Genomic DNA, 20,012 nt, shown 5'->3' with positions numbered 1-20,012 from the left:
GCGCCCCCCGCGGGCCGGGCCGGGCGCGGCCGGGGCCGGAGCCGCGGCCGGGCCGGGCCGGGCCGGAGCAGGCGGGGGCTGAGCGCGGCCGGGGCGAGCCCGCACCCGCGCCGCGGCCCGGCCCTGCAGCCGGGCGGACCCTGCCCGCCGCCCCGGGCGGAGCCGCTGCCCCGACCGCCGCCTGGCGGGCCGCGGCCGCCACCCACCCCGCCTCCGCCGCCCGCCGCGCGCGCTGCTGCCCTCCCGGCGCGGGACACAGGCCGCCTTGGCCGCCGCCCGCGCCCCCCCGTCCGGGCACTGATAACGGGGCCACTGTCCCCCGCCGGGACGCCCTGTCACCCCGACCGTCCCCGCCGCGCGAGGAGCTGGCGCCGTCCTGAGGCAGACACTTCGCGGATCGACCCTTTCGGGCGCCCCTCAGTCGCTCCCCCGCCTCCGCCCAAGTTCTCACCGTGGGGGAGCTCTGCTCGCGAGCAGACAGGTACCCCTGCCCCAGAGTTAGGGGTCCCGTCCTCGGGGGGCGACGACCGGGCCTGTTGCTCAGGGTGGAAACCGTCTCTCTGCAGGGGCTCTTTCTGCCAACCTAGGGGGGAAGGCTCAATGTGACCCGAGGGAGGACAGAGGAGCGGAGTTTGCTGGACAGATGGCCTTCTGGCCTTGGATCAGCGTGTGTGAGGGGGAGGGTCTGTACGACCTTAGGTATGCCTGCTTCTGAGAACCCCAGGCTTATTGGAGCTGCTCAGGGATTTTTACTTTTTTTTTTTTTTTTTCTGAGTAGGCCAGAGGTGGCATTAAAAGTCCTGGATTGGAATAGACCCACAGGCCCATCCAGGGAAGCACGTCTGGCACCCAGGACCCGCCTAGACGAGGACTGGCAGTAGGAGAATGGGGACTTGGGTCTAGATGCTGTTTGGCCTAGGGTTAGCCCACTCGCCTTTGAGCGCTGTGCTGGTGTAGGGCCTCTACCGTGCGTGCATCTGTTGGTGTGTACGATGTGGCTGAGCATACAGGATGTGGACAGACAGACGCCTGGCCTGGCGGGTGCTTGCTGGGATTTCAGGGGTCTGTTTCCTCCAACTCACAGGTACATTACACAGCGAAAGAGAGGAGCAGCTGGAGTGCTTGCACACATGTTTTGACTGTTTTCCACTTTTCCACTTTGATTCATTAGGTTAATTTTTACTGAGCACTTCCTATGTGCCAGGTGCTGGCCTAGGTGTTGGCAATACAGAGAGGAACCAGAAAGACGTTTTCACTTGAGCTCATAGCCCAGTAAGAAGGCCCAGTAATGAATCAATAATCTTGAAATTTCATTCAGCAGCAAATATTTTCAATAAATATGTGCTAGGCATTGTTTTAAATACCGGTTTAGAAGCAAGCAAAAATAACTGCCCTGTGGAACTTTTGTTTTTGTGGGGGAAAGACAAAATAAAATGCATAATAAGAAAGAAATACAGTCTGTTAAAAAGTGTTAAATGCTAAAGAGAATGTGGGGTCGAATTTACATTCCAGTAGCGTGAGGTGTCTTTTGAATAAAACTTCTAAGGAAGGGGTAAACTATTTCAAATTGCGATGAATGCAAGGAAAGAAAGATGAAGAGCATGGTGAGAGAGTAATGGGCCTTTATTTGGGTTAGGGGCTCAGGGAAGGAAGTAACGTTTAGGCTGAGACTCGAAGTAGGGTTAAGAGTTAACCATGTGTGGAGCAGCACAAAACTTGGCGAGTCAGAGGAAGTGAAAGAGGCCTGTGTGGCTGGAGGGGGAAAAGGAGAGGGGAGATAAGCCTGTGGAGAGGTGGGTCAGATCACAGGGGACCTTGGCGACCGAATGCCTTCACTCCTTAGTTTGGACTGTATCCCCAGTGTTGTTAGGAACCTTTGAAGGGTTTTAAGTATGTGACATGATGACATTTGCATTTTAAAAGGTCTCTGGCCTCTGTGCGGTGAATGAACTTTGAGATAAGCGGGTAAGTGAGGCAAGGCTATCAGTGTTGAGTGGCCTAACTACTTGATCTGCTTGGAAAAGCCTCAGGCAGTCTGGGAGAGATCCTTTTCCTCGATGGATGTTTTGCCCAGCTTTTGGGAAGGGGAGGGAAAATTAATTAGCATTTGTGGAGCGCATGCTGGGTGGGACAGTCAATTTGAGAGACTTTTCTATATATTATCTATATTATCGTTAAATATAATCCTCTTGGCACCCTAAGAGAAAGGGGTTGTCCCCTTGACAGAAACAAGCCCAGAAGGGACAGAAAACAAGCCCAGAGGGGATACATGACTTATCTAAAGCCACCTTTGTAACATAATCTGTATTCAAACCCAGGTCTGCCTGATTCCAGAGTCTGTTAGCTCTGGAGCTAGACTACTGGAGTTTTCATCTTGCTTCTCCTGCTTGATAACTGAATGATCTTGAGTTATTGAATCTCTTTTGTGCCTCAGTTTCCTGTTTGGAAAAGCCTCAAGCTTTCCCCTATTACTGGCAGATAAAAAGGACCTATTTCATAAGATTGTTGGGTGGATTGAATTGACTAAAACCATGTAAATATTGTAACACTTAGCTCAAATATTAGTTGCTATTAGTATTTAAAATTTTTAAACATCAGTATAGTGTGATCATTTTGGATGAAATTAAATATGCAGATAATTCTTAAATTTTGTGAGCCACTCATTCCCTCTCTTTTTCTCTAAATAACTTCATGTCATGTTCTATGTGATCAATCATTCATCATCGATCTCCCATGTCATTTTTGACACTGTTAACAGTAATTAAAGATACAGAGTGACTTCCTTCCCTGAAAAAGCTCAGGGTATCCACAGGTGGTCAAATATTTGAAAGGATGAATTACAGTGTACTTAAGAAGTTCCCTAATGCACCCAAAGTTAGAGACCTTTTGGGAGCAGTGAGAACTAAATACCTGGGGAAGTAGGGAAGGCTTCAGAGAGGAGGTGACTTTTGAACTGGGTTTTGGAGAAACAATAGGAACTTTACAGACAAGATTGGACAAAGGACATTCACGGTAGAGAGAACCGAGTGTGAAAGTATGGAGTTCTCAGGAGGCTTGGTTTGTCTGGAGATGAGGCTGGAAAGTTGAATTGGAGCTGTGAAAAGCAGATCAAGAAGTTTGCAGTTTATCCTGTAAACCATGGGGAGCTATCAGGGGGTATTCAATACATCAAGTACATACAGTGATGGGAGTTGCACTTAGAGAGTAGAGACATATGTCATTCCAGCGGTGGCTTTACTTTGGCGGGATCACTGTGCTTTAGGATCTGGTTTTCAGTTTTATAGAACTAAAATTCACTTTTTGTACGGCACTCAGAGCTGATTGGGTCCAGGGAGACTGACTTACTAATCAAATTTGGAAGAGGTTGATGCATAAACTCAGGGTGTTAACTGGCCATGAGAAATGAAACTGCAGGATGACAGATGTTTCTGTCTTCTGGCCATTGCCACCCCACCCCCACCCCACTTCTGGCCAGGGCTGGGACATGCTAACAAACACTTGCTCCTCCATTCCTGTTTGTTTTTCTCAGGCTCCATGAAAACTAACCCTTTCTGTGAACGTAGTCTTTCTTCAAGTGCTATACAGTGTAGTCAACAGTGATTGTTAATGGATAAAATGAATGATACTGTATCGGTTGGGTGGGATATTGTGTTTGTGAAACTTAAGGAAGAGAAGGAATACCTTTTTTAAGAAATAAACTATTAGAAGAAGGAATTCACTCAAATTGGGTCCCTAGAGGAGGTTCGCAGATTCAAAGTGGCTCATCTGTTGTGGACAGATGCATTGGAAGTTGTTCTTGGAGGCCTGTGAACTTTTGGAGGAGGTGGGGGGATTTGAGTTGTGCTTGAAGGAAAGACTGATTTAACGTCTTTATCTTCCCTACACATTGGAGACAGAAAAGAAAGTAGTAATTCCCGCCCTCTATTCAGCCAGGTCATAGGGCGCTTTCCTGTTGGATTGTAATCTTTGTGAGCTTTGAGCTTCCTCTTGCATTCTTTCTGCTTCTGCCACACTGGGAAGAGTGGTGGACCCTCTAAGGTGTTGAATCTGTATGTTGCTACAGTGAAAAATGAAATCCAAATACATCCACCTAGATCGTGGATTAATTTCTTTTCTTTTAAAACTCTTAAATTCACTACTCAAGAATCTTCATACAGGACATGTAGGAATTACGGTAAGGTATGCAAAGGAAATAAAACTAATTGGTAAATCCTACAACCTGCAGCTACTGTTGGCATTTTAATATTTAGTGTTTGTATTAGACCTTTATCTTCAGCTCTATCTTCTTATGTAAGGTTTTTTTTTTTTTTTTTTTTTTTTAACTTACTTTTCCTACAAGAATAGGAACATCCTGAACAGGAAAGAGTTCTGAGTACTGACATCTGTGAGGTGGAACAGTTGCATACACCCCAAATCTGTGGGCATCTGGACCAGTGTTCTCCCCTTCATGCTCTAGGAGTGTAGGGTGTGATATCCATTAGCTAATTACTTTGGAGAAATGTCAGGGGATCAGAGTGTTGCTTCATCCAAATGTTCACTTTTATTTGACAGCAGGAAGCGTGTGTGTGTGTGTGTGTTGAGATGACATAGCTTATCTTTTCTGTGACTCAAGGAAAAGTTAATGAGCACCTTTCAAGTTTGGTGTCACCACAGAATCATTTCTCAGACCGGTTAGTACTATGGGCTGTCCTCGTTCCCTGTGTGACTTTCAGTAACTCCTTTACTTTCTCCATTTCAGATTCTGAACGTGTTTTATCAAGAGTTGTAAAGGATGATGAATTCTGTATATGTGATTGGTTGTGGAAAGACTGCCACAATGCTGAGTGAAAAAAAAAGTAGTGTCTGCCGCACAGATGAACTCCTAGACTCTAATGTATGCCGGGCAGGAGGGTGTCTGTATGACTGTCATTTCTGCTTGTGAGAGCTTCAGAATTATTGGAGCCCCCTGAAAATTTTTTGAATAGTCCAGAGGTGGCATTAAGGGTTTTAATGCAAAAATAAATCCACAGAGCTGTACCCCAGGTTTAACTCAGAATAGCTCACTTGCTCTGTAGAACAGAATGTACTGTGAAATTTCTTACATCTGGGTAGTGGGATTGGGTGGTTTTTACTATTTTCTTTATATTTTTCCTATCATGAATTTTCTACAGGCTTACAGAAAACATTTTTACAAAAACAAATAACCAGTATATCTATTTTCATTTTGGAGACAAAACATTGACTGCCCAGAAGCAAAAACTCAAGCTGCCAAGAACTATGTCCCTATGGAAGACTGTGCTGTTGGGAGCTGGCCACCCCTCCTCGGTCATATCTCAGAGAAGATGCCTTTGTTACATGTGTAGTAGACACAACTCTTGTGGACAGGTGCATTAGGCTGGGACTCTGACTGCAGTCGGCTCTGGAGCAAGACGTGGGGAGCCAATGAGTAGAGTCGAACTTGGCTTCTAGCTTTGTTTGTTCAGTGTTTTCTTTAAGAATGCTCTTAGAAAAGAGTGGTTAAAGTAGTCTCTCCTTTTGGGCATGGCCCTGGGCCTTCTCCTACAGACCACAGGGCTCAGTCTCCTGCACATCGGCATGGAAGATGCTAGAGGCCTTGGCATTAAAATATGGGGGTCATGGTCCTCTAAAGAGAGAGGGTTCTTGTGTATAAGCCCCATGTACATTCCTGGGATTTTCCCCCTTCAAGGGGCTCAGCCTGTCCTATGGGTAAGGTGGGGGGCCCCTCCTTCTCTATACCCACCCAGTCTTTGGGCATAGAAACATTTTATTCACATTGCCCCTGGCCAGCCGGAGCTGCACGTGGACTGTGGGCTGGCTCTGGCTCTGCTTTTTACTCCCCTAGTTTGCTGCTTTCGACAGCATTCCACTCTTGAATTTCTACCAATGCAGTTTCTGAAGTTGAGGCTATTCCTTTAGCAGATGGAAGAGCAGAGTGAGACAAGAGAGAGGCTTGAAGGTGATGTCCACTGTTACTGCAAGCCTCTTGGGGCTGTTCCAGGGCCCACAAACACATCCGACTGAGGCAGAGCTTTGGCATTTTCAGAGCAGAAGGGAGCCCAGGGATGGGTAGCAAGCAGCTGTTCAGCTTCTTCCGGGGCTTGGCGCAGCCAAGGCCCTGGTCCGTGTGGGTCCGGGCTGATCGCTGCCTTTTGCCTTGTTAGATGGACTCTCCAGACCTGACCTGAACTGGCTGAGGTTGTAGGAACTGCTTCACTGTCGGGTACTTCAGTAAGGCCACACATCTTCAGGCCCATTATTCTTAATTAGAATATTTACTTATATCGAAGATCTATATCAAAGCCTTTTTGCAACTTGGCCATCACTGATCAGTAATCTACAGTTCCTTATGAAAGGTCCACCCTGGGCCCTCTGCAGAGGTGGATGCGGGGCAGAAAACAATCATGTGAGACGAACTTTCCTCAAGGAGTTTCCCCACTGAAAGCAATTAGAGAACATTCTCTCCCAGACCAGAGGTGTCTGAAGGGGGAATTTCTTCCTGAGGGTGGTAGTTACTTTCACATGGGTCATGCCCCGAGGTGGCTGGGGTTACCTCTGGGGAACATGCTGTGACACTCAAAATGGATTGGATGGCCATTTGGGAGGAGGGAGGTGGTGGCGAGGATGTAATCTCATCTTCCATTACTTCACTTGTCTCCCCTTGATACTGCTGCTCTGAGCACCCGAACATTAGGGGAAGGTAGCCACCCTGTCCACAAAATATGAAGTTTAGTGCCTATCATGCCACCATTCCTCTTAGTCTAAGTCTTTTGCATTTCCACTTAGAGTCCACTTTTAAAATATTTACACCCCCCAGGAGAGGTCAGATTCTTAGTAGTTCATCACCAAACTGTAGCTTTAATTATCAGGAATTAATTAAGTCAACTGAGAGAAAGACTGGGACCCAGACAGGCACTTGGGGGCAAGAGTGTCCAAAGGGACACGCTTCTGCAGGGCAGGAGGGAAGTGAGGGCAGCAACAGAAAGTCCTATGCATGTCAGTTGCTGCAGGAGCATGCTGCTGAGCCCCGCTCATTGCCGACTTGGGGGTCATGCTGGTTGGGGCATAGGGGACATTATGGCTTGGCACTGGCACAGAGGGCTTTGAGGCAGAGGGGGAATTTAGGTTGAGTCTTAAACGGTTGGGACAATTGCTTTTCCTTCATTTAAGAATATATGCTTAGTTGAGAAAATTTTGGAACATTCAAGTAGAAAACAAATCCCTCATAAATTTGTGCCTAATGGTAGATGGCTATAATTTATAGGCAAAGGGGTATGGTTTAGGCCTAAACCAGGGGTCCCCAACCCCTGGGCTTTGGACCTCTTAGGTCCTTGCAGGTCTGTGGCCTCTTAAGAACTGGGAGGCACATTAGGAGGTGAGCGGCAGGCAAGCAGGCGAAGCTTCATCTGTGTTTGCAGCCACTCCCCAGTGCTAACATCACCACCTCAGCTCTATCTCAGATCATCAGGCATTGGATTCTCACAGGAGCACCGGTCCCTGATGCCCAAAAGGTTGGGGACTGCTGTCCTGGATTACGGAGGTTCTTAGAAGCCTGGCCTGAACCAAGGGTTGGAGCTGGTGTAGGCTGTAGGGGACTCTTTTAGGTTTGTGAGCAGAGTAAGAGACCTGATGCAAATTGTGTTTGGGGAAGATCGGTCTTAGTATGACCATGGGGAGAGACTGGAGGTGGCGAGGAAAGAGGTAACAAGGACATGGACGGCAGCATAAAGTAGGACAGATGACATCAGCGAGACTTGGTTGTGGCGGGATGCTCCCCAACTGTTGTGTGGCTGCCGTGACCAAGGTTTCCAGTCTCCCCTGGCTGAATAGAGGGTGGGAATTACTACTTTCTTTTCTGTCAGTGGCTTCCAGTAAGTTTTGGAAGCAGGTGGGGTGTAAGTGAGAGGAAGGGAGGAAAGGGTTCTCCTCAGGTTCGTGGGTCAGAGGGGTAAGTGTGCAGTCAGACCCCGCATTGGGCCTGCGTGTCGCAGACTGTGACCCGGACTGGGAACCCGTCTGTTCTTTCTGCTCTGTCGGAGAGTAGCTGTCGCTGCTCCTAGGCTTCCTTCTGAACCCCCACACACACCAGGAACCCACATCAGGATGATGTCTGAAATCCATGTGCTTGATCACCTTTCAACCTCATTTTTCTGTCCCCAAAGTTTTAACTGTTTCTCAGAACAAATTGTCTTTGACTCACAAACTCATTTGGATTGGATTAATTGACTGGGAATACTTATTTCTAAAAGATTTCTCTTTCATTAGGCTTTTAGCCTGTTTTTAAAAAGACTTGCCAAGATGAGATTAGTGGAGAAATTATTTTGGTATAATCAGTCTCTGTGATCTTTTGGTACAAGTTATGTTTTGAGATTGGTGTTCCCGATGTGTTTATTTCTAGAATAAATATCCGAATGCCTGCTATGTGCAGGGTACTATTCTAGGTGTTGGGAATACAACAGTGAACAAAGTAAACAAAATGTTACTTTCGTGGAGTACCTATTCCAGTGTGCGTTGGCATGTAGACAATAAACAAGTAAAATAAAAAGCATGAAAGATGGCAAAAAAAAAAAATAGTATGGAGAAGAAACAAAGCAGGGACGGAAGACAGGGAGGTTTGATGGGGAGAGAAGTCCGAGAAATCTCACTGATAAAAAGACATTTGACCAGAGATCTGAGAGAGGAGACGTCAAAGTGGAGAGAAAAGCAAGAGAAAAGGTCCTGCAGGCCAGGGAATGCTTGAGGAGTTAATTTAAGGAACAGCAAGGAAGTCAGTGTGGCTGGGGCGGGAGTGCGGAGGCGGAAGGTGGGCAGAGGAGGCCCCGGTGTCCCCACTGGGCTTGAAGTCCTGGTGGGTTCCTGAGTGACATGGGAGCCTGTGGAGCTGTGCAGAGCACAGTGGGATCCACTGCTTTTGGGACAGTTGCCTCATTCTGGGGACGGCAGCAGGGGCTTGTGCAGTGGTTTTTAGCTGTAGTGGGCATCAGAGTCTGAGTCATCTGAGAGCCTTTCCCAGGACAGCTGCTTGGGCCACCCAGGACTCCAGGGTCAGCTGGAGCACAGGTGTGACTTCTTGAACTCACTTAATGCGCTTGTTTGCTAGTGACTGGGTAACTGTCACAGCTTCAGATTCTTGGGGCCCACTCCACTCTTGAGTCAGTTTCCAAGAGGGCCCACAAGTCTGCATTGTTAAGCTTTTTGGGTGATTTTTGAGGCCAGTGGTCCCTGGTTTTCAACCCTGGACAGCATCAATGACTCGGCCATATAGATATATATTTTTAATGTCTGAACCCTGAAGATTCCTATTTAATTGGTCCGAGTTGGAGTTAGGCATCAGTATTGCTCCCCAGATGTTTTTGATGTGCATGTAGGGCTAGAAGCACTGGTCGGACAGTTCAGTAAGCCCCGTGCCTGGTATTCGATGGAGAGGTTTGAATGGGTGATTGTGAGTAGGAGACTTAGCCCCCCAGGAAGGCTGAGGCAGGGCCCATCCCCTTGCCAGGAATAGCAGGAGTCTTTCGCAGCAGTGAAAACTCTTTTCAGTTTATGTACTTTATCTCATTTGATTACTTCACCTCTCTGGGCCTCCACTTCCTGCTGTAGAGTCAGTGGCTGAAATTTAATGGTTTCCTAGGGTCTCTATGGGTCTGACAGTTCTTAATCTTTCTGGTGCCGAAAGAACCTCTAATCTAGAACAGTGTTCTAGGACACCGTTTTCCAGTCTTGTTCTCATAGCATCCTAAGGTGTGTCATAATTATGGTAAAGGCTGTACCCACTGTCTCAGTACCAAAATGAAGGAAGATGTGGGTTGCATACAGTAATGCCTTGGGAAGATGAGGGTTTTGGGAAATTGAAGATGTGAAATCTGACCTCCCGGTTCAGAATCCTGAGTGGAAGGGCTGCTTCAGCCTTGGAGGCAGGTGGGAGCCTGAGCGCCTCCGCCCGCTGGCAAGTTCATTGTGAAGTGGGGACAGTGTTTTGTAAACTGTAAAGCTCCTGCGATCTGAGTGGGCATATGTGGTAGAGTAACCTAGCAGAAGCGGTCAGCCTGGGTCGGGATCAGTGAAGCCTGGTGCTCAGATAAGCCAGCCCCTCTCTGTAGCCAAACTGTGTAACTAGGTAGGAGAGACGGTCTGAATAACCCAGCAGAATCCAGTGGCCGCAGGAACCGAGGTTCAGCTGGAATAAATCACTGGGCACACTCATTAGAGTGGCTCGGGACATCGGATCTGAGCTACCCTTCCTTGCCCCTACCTGGTCTCTGACTTTTGTCATTGTTTGGACAGCACAGTGTCTGCTTGTTAGTTTATATTTTGAAATGTGAAGGTCCAAATAAGAAAAGAATAAACTTCGGGGGTAAAAAACCTTTCTCTATTTCCGTTCTGTAGAATTGGGATTAATGAGTTTTCTTCATTCCCTTCTAGGTTTTTCCATTAATATTGTCTGTACCTCTTTTTAGAATTCAAACTAAATGCTAGTCTGTCAGTTAAGACAAAAATGAAGTTAAGTGAGGGGATACAGGGTTAGAGTGAGAGTGAGCAGAATTAGAAATGAGGCTTTTTATTCTGTCATTTGTGGGTTCATGTACTTGATGGACCATTAACCAGTTTCCCCACAATGGCCAATTAAATCGGAACCTCAGGGCTGGTGGCCAAGCTCTAGTAGTTTCTAAAGGGCCTGAGGAGATTCTGATGTTCAGCTACAGTTGAGGACCACCTGGTTTAAAAAATGGGTTCCTCTCGCTTTTCCTTGGTCTTGTTCTCCTTCCCTGCTCGGTGCTGTTTCTTCTCTGCCTCTCCCCACCTGTGACTTTTCCCTGCTTACTTGACCTCGTGTCCACTCCTTGACCTTGTACTTCCTCTGCTTCAGCAGGCCTCTGAGCACTGGAGGGTGAGCTGTGTGGAGGGGTCATAGACTCTTACTTAGTCCCTGTCCCCTGTGCATGCTTTGAATCAGCCTGATGCTTAGGGATTTAGCAGTTTGCAGGTGCACTCTGAAAATTTTTAGGTAAAGCTCGTTGGCCACTGAGGTTGGTGGCATAATACTTAACAAATGTGTTTGCTGTGTTTAAGACAATGTTGTAAGAGCTTTACAAATATTGACTCATTTAATCCCTGTAACATCCATTATACTTATGGAGACACAGAGGTGAAGAAACCTGCCTGAGGTTACATGGCTAGAAAGTAGTAGAACTGGGATTTGAACTGAGGGGTCAAGTCCGCACTCTGAAGCATCTCACTGTGATGGGGGGAGGAGGGAAGGTGTGGGGCTGGGACAGGCTTTGTCTTTGACCACGTTCGGGACCTGCGTTGAGTTTATATTGGAAGTTCTTTTTGGAGTCTGACTTATACTATTATTATTACTATTATTATTTTATCTTACTTTAACATTTACCTTCAGGCCTATTAAACATTTTTTTTTTTCTTTCCTTAGGTGGTATTTGGACACTAGATCATGTGCCTCGGTAGCAGTTACTCCTTTCTCCACAGCTCCGCACCCCTGGTATTGAGATCCTTGCCAAACGATGTCTAGGCTGGCCTGAGCTGGCCTTGAAGAGCCGAGAATTTGGACGCAAGTGATTTTTTTGTTTTGTTCTTGTTCCTTGGTAGTTATTATTATTTTGATTGTGGTAGCATATATAACAGAATTGACCTCTTTAACCACTTTTTGGTGTAGAGTTTGGTGGCATTAATACATTTGCATTATTGTGCCACCATCACCACCATCCACCTCTGTAACCTTTTCATCTTCCCAAACTGAAACTCTGTGCCCTTTAAACACTAACTCCCCGTTTCCCTCCACCTGACCCCTGGTTACCTTCATTCTATTTTCTGTTTCTATGAATTTGACCACTGTAGGTACCTCCTATAAGTGGAATCATGCAGGATCTTTTTTTATTATTTTTTGTATCTGGCTTATTTCACTGAGCATACTGTCCTCCAGGTTCATGCACATTGTAGCCTGTGTCAGAACTTTCTTCCTCTTTAAGGCTGAATAACATATTCCATCATAGTTCTAGCACACTATGTTTACCCATTCATTCGTCGATAGACACGGGTTGCTTCCACCTTTTGGCTGTTGTGAGTAATGCTGCTATGAACATGGTGTGTAAATACCTCCGAGATCCTGTTCTTTTAGGTCTATACCTAGAAGTGCAATTGCTAGATCATATGGTAATTTTATTTATTTATTTATTTATTTAATCACTTACTTATTTTTGAGGAACAACTGTACTGTTTTCCATAGTGTCTGTACCATTTAACATTCCCACCAGCAACGAATAGGGATTCTAGTTTTTCCTCATCCTCACTAACACTTGTTATTTTCTGTTTTTTGGTTTTTTTTTTAAATGGGCATGACCTTGCGATTATTGAGATGGACCCACAGTCTGCTAAACAAGGGTGTGGTGCCTGCTGTGCTGAAACGCACAGATGTAGAGAAAATAATATGATAAAGCTCCACGCTCCTGATCCAGATCAGCAGCTACCAATTCATGGCCAGTCCTGTTTCATTTACATACTCCCTCACTGCTCCCTTCCCCTTGCCCTGTATTATTTTGAGGCAAATCCCAGACATCATCTCATTTTATCTGTAAACATTTCACCATGTGTCTTAAAAACGTAAAGGCTTTTAATATTCATTTCGTCTGATGGTAGAATGGCAGATAGGGCTGTTCTTTGGGTGCATCATTCCCTATCATTCCCTTGGGTCACCAGGGACATAATAGTGGGCATACGTGTGGGCACCCAGATGTCACATCCATCGCCATTCTGGACTGTTGGCGAAAGGCTGCCTTGGCTGGGGCCCTGTTTCCTTGCGGAAGGCTGACTGCCCTTAGGTCTGAGCAGCCATCAGGAAAGAGCACACCCACATCACTGTCGAGAAGGGAGGGAGAGAAGAGGGAGGAAGAGAAGAATGAGGAAGAGCATGGAGAGAGGGAGGGAGGGAGGGGCATGGACTAAGGGATGGGGGTCACGGATGGATGGGAAGGAGAAGAACGTGTATGTGTGTCTGAGAAAGAGAAGTGAGAGACTACACCTGGGAGAGAAGCTCTTTGCCAGGCCCTTATCCACCAGCCCCTAAACTCCTGTAGTCGTCTAAGGGAACCACAGAGATACCGCAGGACTAACAGCGTGTTTCTTGTGTCCCTTCAAACCTTTTGGTCTTGGAATCTTAGGGAATGGAGTTTGCCTGTGCCACGTGAGGCTAATGGCACATTCTGGGCCACCAAACACGTGGGTGGTGAAATGGTCACTTACTTTTTTCTGGGGCCCTTTGGTTAGGGAGTGGAGGCTCAGCTACAGAAAGTCCAAGGCTACTGGCTTCCTGCTGAACTGTGTAGTCCCTAGCACCAAGAGTGACACTTTTTACCAAGTTCAGCGGGAGGGGCTCCTTGAAGATGGTGTGTGACCAAGAGGTGTTCTGTCCTCCGTTTTTCTGTCTCCGGATCCTGTTAATGCTGAGGTCTGTTTGCTGTGAGGAAAGGTACAGGCGGCACCAGTCGCAGAGCATCCATCGGTCCTTCTCTCAGGTCTCAGCCCTGAGTAAACTTCGTTGTGTGTACCCAGTCTCCACTCGTAGCGTCTCGGTCAGCCGTGCAGCCCTGCAGGACCCCAGCTCCCTCCAGTCTTGCCCCCTTTTCTTCCTTTTTATCTTTAAAAATGTGTAACAGCTGTATTGAGATATAATTCACACGACATACAATTCACTGTTTTAAAGTGCACAATTCAGTGCTTTTCAGTCTATTCACAGACTCGTGTTCCCTTTTCTTAACATTCAAGACAACTCTGTGCCTTCCTCTTCCTCAGAGCTAGCCTTCTTTCTCCACTGGCATCACACCGATCCCATCCTCAAGAAATGACTTTATGATGGGGACATTGGCCAGTAGGCACTTTCCACTGATAAAATATTTAACTTAATCAGCCTGTGGGAGCCCAGGATTCATAGACAAATGCTACTTCAGGTAGCCCCCTTTCCGCTGGCAAAGTCCCATCACCCCTCAAGGTCTCCCTATTTATAGCAAGTTTTTAAAAGCTAAACACAAATAACATTGCAAATTTGCCAACTCCTTGACTGGTAATAAACCTGCTTGGGAATCTGTGACTGTCCTTGAACAATCTTAGTCCTGCGCAGATGAGCCTGTCAGATCGCTCTCACTTTCTGCTGGTAGGTTCCCTTCCAGTCAGCGCACGGGAGCTTATAAGCAGACAATAAAGAAATGAGCAATTATGTAGTAGGTCAGGTGGTGGTCAGTGCTGTGAAGAAAAATAAAGCAGGCTAAAGGGACAGAGACTGACACTGAGGGTGGGGATTGGTATCTTACGTACAGTGTTCATGGAAGTCTCCTTGGAAAAATGATGTTTGAGTAGAGACTTGAAGGAGGTGAAGAGCAAGCCCGCAGAGGTCTGAGGGGAAGGACATTCCGAGCAGAGGGAATAGTGAATGCAAGGCTCTGAGCCCAAGCGTGCCCAACATGCCTGAGGAGCGGCAGGGGGGCCTGCGCTTGCCTGGAGCCGACCAGGTGACAGAGAGATGGGAGGAGACCAAGGGCAGTTAGATCGTGCCTGCCAAGTGGCCGTGGTAAAGACTGTTTCACTCTATGTGACATGGGACGGTGTTGCAGGGTTCGAGGACAGGAGGATTGTGACCTGCTGAGCGTCTAAGGACAGCACAGTGGCCGCTGTATGGGGAGTGGAGAGTAGAGGCGAGAGCAGGTGCGAGGAGGCCAGTCAGAGGGCTTTTGTGGGAGTCCGGGGGAGAGATGATGGTGGTGGAGGTGCTGAGGAATGCTCGCCTTGGATATAGTTTGAGGGCGGAGGTCACAGGGTTTGCATGTGGATCAGATGGAGGGTGTGCAGGAGAGAGAACTGGAGGAGAGAGAACTCATGGATGCCAGGGTTTTGGCCTGAGCCTCTGAAAGGGCGGAGCTGTCATTTCGTGACATGAGGAAGACTGCGAGGAAATCAAGGTTTAGGTTTTGGACATATTAGGTTTGGGATACCCATCGAGGTAGAGATCCATGTCTAGAAGTGAGAGGATACTAATTAATACTTTAGCGAGTGCCCGTTGAGGGCATATGGAATAGCAGAATAGAGAACATTTGACCGAAATAACAGCGAAGGGAGAAAATTATGCCACGAGCAGGAATAAGTGAGACGAGCACAAGACAAGGGAAAGTGGCTTCTGATGGAGGCAGGCGGAGGAAGCCCTCTCCGTCCCGTGCATGTAAGATGTCTGTGCTATGGTGAGCTGTCAGTGGTACCATGGACGTGCGGCTGCCAGGTGTTTCCCGTGGGCCATGTGTGTGGACTCCAGAGCAGGGTCTGGGCCTCACTTCTGTGTCCTCAGTGCCAGGCATCAGTCTTGGCATTTGGTAAAAGTTCGATGGTGACCCTCCCTTTCTGAGCCTCAGTTCTCCATGTATAAGATGCAGAGATCGGACGAGACCAGTGAACTGGGATCAAGTGGGAAGCTTTTAAAAAAGGCAGGAATCTATTCCAGAGAACCTGAATCAAGAATTTCCACAGTGGGAGCTGGGATTCTGTGCTTTAAAGTCACCCTGTGTTATTCTTTTGCAGTCAGCCCAGCAGCAGGCTACAGACAGGAATTCGGAAGCCACTGGACCAGACAACTGCTGAGGTCCACTTCAGTTCTACCGTCCTGTGAGTCTCATTCGAATGCGTGCAGTATCGCTCTGTTCTTGGGAAATGGGGTTGCTGGTTGGGATGGAAGGGCCTGGAGAGGGAAGTAAGAGGTTGTCTCTGGGTTGGGGGCACCTGGGGCAGGGCAGGTGCATCAGCCAGGGGTTGAAAGGTGTTGAGGAATGGTTCTGGGAGGGGTGGGGGCAGCGGCAGCCAAGTGTGTTAGGTCCTGGAAATAGAAGGAAAGAACATGACCCCAACTTCTGAGAGGCTCACGGACTGATGAGAAAACTCAGGGTCCCAGCTCACTGTGAGAAGTGCTGCCATGGAGGAGAGGAGGAGGGGAGGAGGGGAGGAGGGGAGGAGGGGAGGAGGGGAGGAGGGGAGGAAGGGAGGAGAAGGGCAGAGGACCGTGGCGCTTAGGGAAGCAGCACACGGGGCATAAGCTTGGGGATGCGGAGGAGTTCTCAGGGGGGTTTACTTTTGGGGCCAGTGAGGTGGGCTATCTGGTGCTCTCTAATCAGGGAAACAGCTCGGGCCCTCACACAGGAACATGAGAAAGTCTTAGAGAACCACCGGCGAATGAGAGAGGCCCTGGGAGGTGGCCGGACTGCTGGGTGAAGACCAGCTGGGAGTGGATCCTCTGCCAGGGAAGAGCTTGAGCTGCATCCTGAAGGCGGTGGGAATTTTGAACAGGGATGTCTCTGTGATGAGATACGTGTCCTACGGCAACTCTTCTGGGAAAGTGTGCGGGAGAGGGGCTAGGGCCAGGTGGCAGGAGAGACGAGTGAAAAGCCTGTTGTCTTGCGTGGGTCCGTGGGCACCTGCTTTCCCACACACTACTGAGAATCTCTTTGGGCTGTTTTTAGAATACGAAGTGCCTCATGAAATGTTGGCCACTGCCTGACTTAGAACATCAGTGACTTGGGGTCACTTAGACCTATAAGCAGGCCTCGGATGTGTGTCCAGGAGGGCAGTGATAAGGTTTAAAGTACAGAGTCTGCCTGTTTACTTTAGGAGTTAGTTTTACGTAGAAATCTCATAGTCCTAGATTCATTTGCCCGACTGTTGCAGCCCAGCTTGTTGAAGGACTCAGATCCTTCAAGTTAGTTTAATTTTACATGTTAAACCAAGACCTACCCAGAATCTTCACACAGGTAATTGGTGACAGCACAGGGGTGAAGGCCAGTTCTTGTGGGTCACAATTTCTTATTATTTTAGCTGTACCATTCCCGGGGGCTTCATGCTTGGGCCAGGAATGTGGGACTCTTCTTTCTGTTGCCCTTGATTCAGCTACAGTTTCTTCTCTGCTGCCTGTGGAAGCAATGTCTCTTTCTGGTCAGTGTTCTAGCCAGAGTCTAGGCCGAAGCTCTGGCAGGTCGTGGGAGCAGGGCTTGCTCTTATGCTTGCCTGCTCATTCTCTGTGCCCTTGCCAGCTTCCATTCCTGGTGCGGAAGAAGCTCCCCTGCCTGGCAGCCAGCTCAAGCGTTTTCTCCTGGTCCCATTTCTGCTAAGTAATCTCACTTTCTCTCTTTCCTGCTCTTTCTTTCTATGTCTCTGTCTCTCTCCATCTCCGTCTCTCTTATACACTTGAGTTATTTGCTCTGTTGTCCCTGCGATGCTGGAAAAGTGAGGGTAACTTTCATTTATGGATTTTTAAACTCTTAACCATCATACACAGATTATATCACTATGTAAACCATGTTCAGTCATGTGGGGGAGCAGGGTAAAGAGTTCACCCACAGATTGTAAAACATACATACACACATCCTTCCTTCTAGTCCTGCCTAAGCCAACAAACAATGGCAAATTCAAGGAAATTTACTTTTGTTGTTCACAGCTCAGTATTCCTTAGATCACGTGGCTTTCACTGTCATTGTATAAATCTGTGACCTGTTATTTGCTTCCTTGTCTCAAACACAATGTGCTGGAGAGAGATCACATTTTTCTTAATGCTTTTGGTGTTCCTATGCCCCTTGATTTCTGTTACCGAACTTTTGTTAGTCCACTGCTGCTAATCTTAATATTGTTAAGGAGAACAGCTGACCAAGTTTAATATTAATTGAAATTCAAAGGCTTCAATGCCAAGGGAGAGAAATCTCATCAGTTTAAGTGACAATTCCTCGTTTTTAGTTCCTTGGAGCTTTTTTTTTTTTTAATTTCTAAATTTGAACAGGTGTGGACATTCCTACATTTATGTATTTTACCTACAACACCTTCAGTATATTTTCTGACTAACGGATAATGTTATCTTTTATTTGTCTCAAACTTCAAAATGCCACCCTCTCCTCTGTAGTGTTTTGAGGTTTGATGAACAAACCTGTACTTCAGTTATGCTCCACTTTTTCCCCTAAATATCTTCTCTGTGGAATAAAATAGAATTCTGGTTTTTAGGTTTTCATCAGAGAGCTCTTCATCAACTTTATAAATGCAGTCATTTCTCAAAACCTCTTCCAGCTCTGGTGTGTCTTTCTTTAGGTGTGGGGACCCAAAACTACATGAGACACCTAGCTGTAGACACTGAGTGGTTCTGAACAAGGGCAGGATCCCAGGTTCGAGGTTGTTTCCAGTGGCCTTTCTGGTGATGCCCAGTTTTCTGGGCTTTTTGTGATGAAGCATGCAACATGGTGTCTTTATAGAACAGTTTAGGTTGATTATAAAATAATTTTTTTAAATTAAAAAAATAATAATTTTGTTAAAAACAATCCTGTGATGATTATCTTTGTTATATACATATCTATTTCCTTAGGATAAATTTCTCGAAGTGGAATTTTTGGACCTTATGTATACATTGCTAAATTTCTCTTTTCTTTTTAGTTTTATGAAACATTTTTTATTTTACTTAAAAATGAGGCCTCTCTGGGGCTGTCAATATGGATGTATGTGTCACACATAAATAAAACCTAAGTGAAGCCATGAAACTTGATTGATATAAAATTAGTGCCAGAAGAAGCTTTGCGACTGTTTTACGAAAAATAAATATTACATTTCTCTACTGAGGTTGAATCTTGGGAAATGAAAATCCCTTTGGGTCAGGAGAGCATCTGGAGCAGAATATGCAAGATGGACTTTTTTTACTAAATTGCTCTTAAGATAGGTCATATCAATTAATACTGTCTTCACAATGCTTACTTTGTCACATCTCTGCCAGCAAGAAGGATTATTAGTTTTTAAAAACTTTGGTCAGTTTCGTAAGCCAAAAATGGTTTCTCATTATTTTAATTTGTATTTCTCTGATTTCTTGGTTGACTTTTTGATTTTTACTGATAGATTTCTTTACAGTTACTTCCTCTGCTTTTATAACAGTACATTTTGATTAATTTCTATTTTCTACTTATAAGCAGCGTAATAATTTAGAGCAAGGTTTAAAGAAATAAAAACACTTGGGTGCACCATGAGTCCCTTAGTCACTGTTATCATTTGCTGGTGTTTTTGGTTTTCCTTACTGGGGCTAAAGAGAAAACAGGATTAAATCTTTGGCTTTTAGAAGACTCAACTTTGGGATTTAAATCCAAAGGTTATAGAGGTTTTTCCTGCTGCCCTACCATTTGCTATCTCTGATTTTTCTAACAAAAGATACCCTACTTTACCCCTAGCCATTCTGAGCCAACCCCTGAGATTTCTCTGGAGAACATTATTTGCTTCTGATGTGGTGTCTCTCTGCTTCAAGCCCCCGTGGCTTCAAGTCAGACAATAGTAGGCTCCCGGCTCTTCCCCCTGCACACACTGCCAGCTACTGCCCCTCCTCCCCCACAGGCTTCTCCAGCTCCTTATAAAGACCAACTATTCTGCCTTCGTCCCCCAATCTTTGTTTTTGTTTTCTTGGTGTTGGGATGCCAAGGGCTTTCACTGACATCCAGTACATTCCCCTTGTTTTTGTTTTTGTTTTTGTTTTCTTGGTGTTGGGATGCCAAAGGCTTTCACTGACATCCAGTACATTCCCCTTGGTTATGGGCTCCAACACTTCCCATCCCAGGAGCCAATCATTTGTTGTCCAGAAACTTTGGATCTCATCTCAGTGAGATAGTCTGCCAACCCACAGTTAGTATAGATAATTGGTATTTCACTTTATTAGTATCTACCATAATTAGCTATCTTCCCAATTGCAGGGAGGGTATTTTCCATTTTCTGTGAAAACTCTTAAGCAGGCAGATGTGTTTTGTTGGTTGGGGGTTGGGTGGGGGGGCAAGAAACCAAACCTGCAGATCTGTTGATCCCTTGGGGCGGTAACAGATATGCCTCCTCCATGCCACCTGCTCCCCTGTGGTTCTGAGTGTTTTTTCTCCTTTATTTTCTCTTTGTAAAATTATAACAGCAGTCTATTAGCATAAAAAGTTTTGAAAAAATAATCCACCACCTTGCTTATTTTTCTTTTA

The 20,012-nt window shown here is 46.4% G+C and overlaps 1 protein-coding gene across 5 annotated transcripts in view; it reads left to right on the top strand.

Annotated features, from left to right (window-relative positions):
- Positions 1-20,012, top strand: part of ZNF592 (zinc finger protein 592) — a 42,442-nt gene that overhangs the window by 93 nt on the left and 22,337 nt on the right. The window contains exons 2-3 of one of the 5 annotated variants that reach the window (XM_036231899.1): positions 11,429-11,566; positions 15,574-15,657. The gene's annotated coding sequence lies outside the window, so the exon portion shown is untranslated. Of the gene's footprint in view, positions 1-248; positions 15,658-20,012 lie in introns of those variants that run through there. The other 4 variants (XM_036231900.1, XM_036231898.1, XM_036231897.1 and 1 more) reach the window with 4 other exon arrangements.

This window comes from Rousettus aegyptiacus, unplaced genomic scaffold (assembly GCF_014176215.1).
Source record: "Rousettus aegyptiacus isolate mRouAeg1 unplaced genomic scaffold, mRouAeg1.p scaffold_m13_p_14, whole genome shotgun sequence".
Lineage (NCBI taxonomy): Eukaryota > Metazoa > Chordata > Mammalia > Chiroptera > Pteropodidae > Rousettus > Rousettus aegyptiacus.
This window is presented reverse-complemented; position numbering and strand designations above follow the sequence as displayed.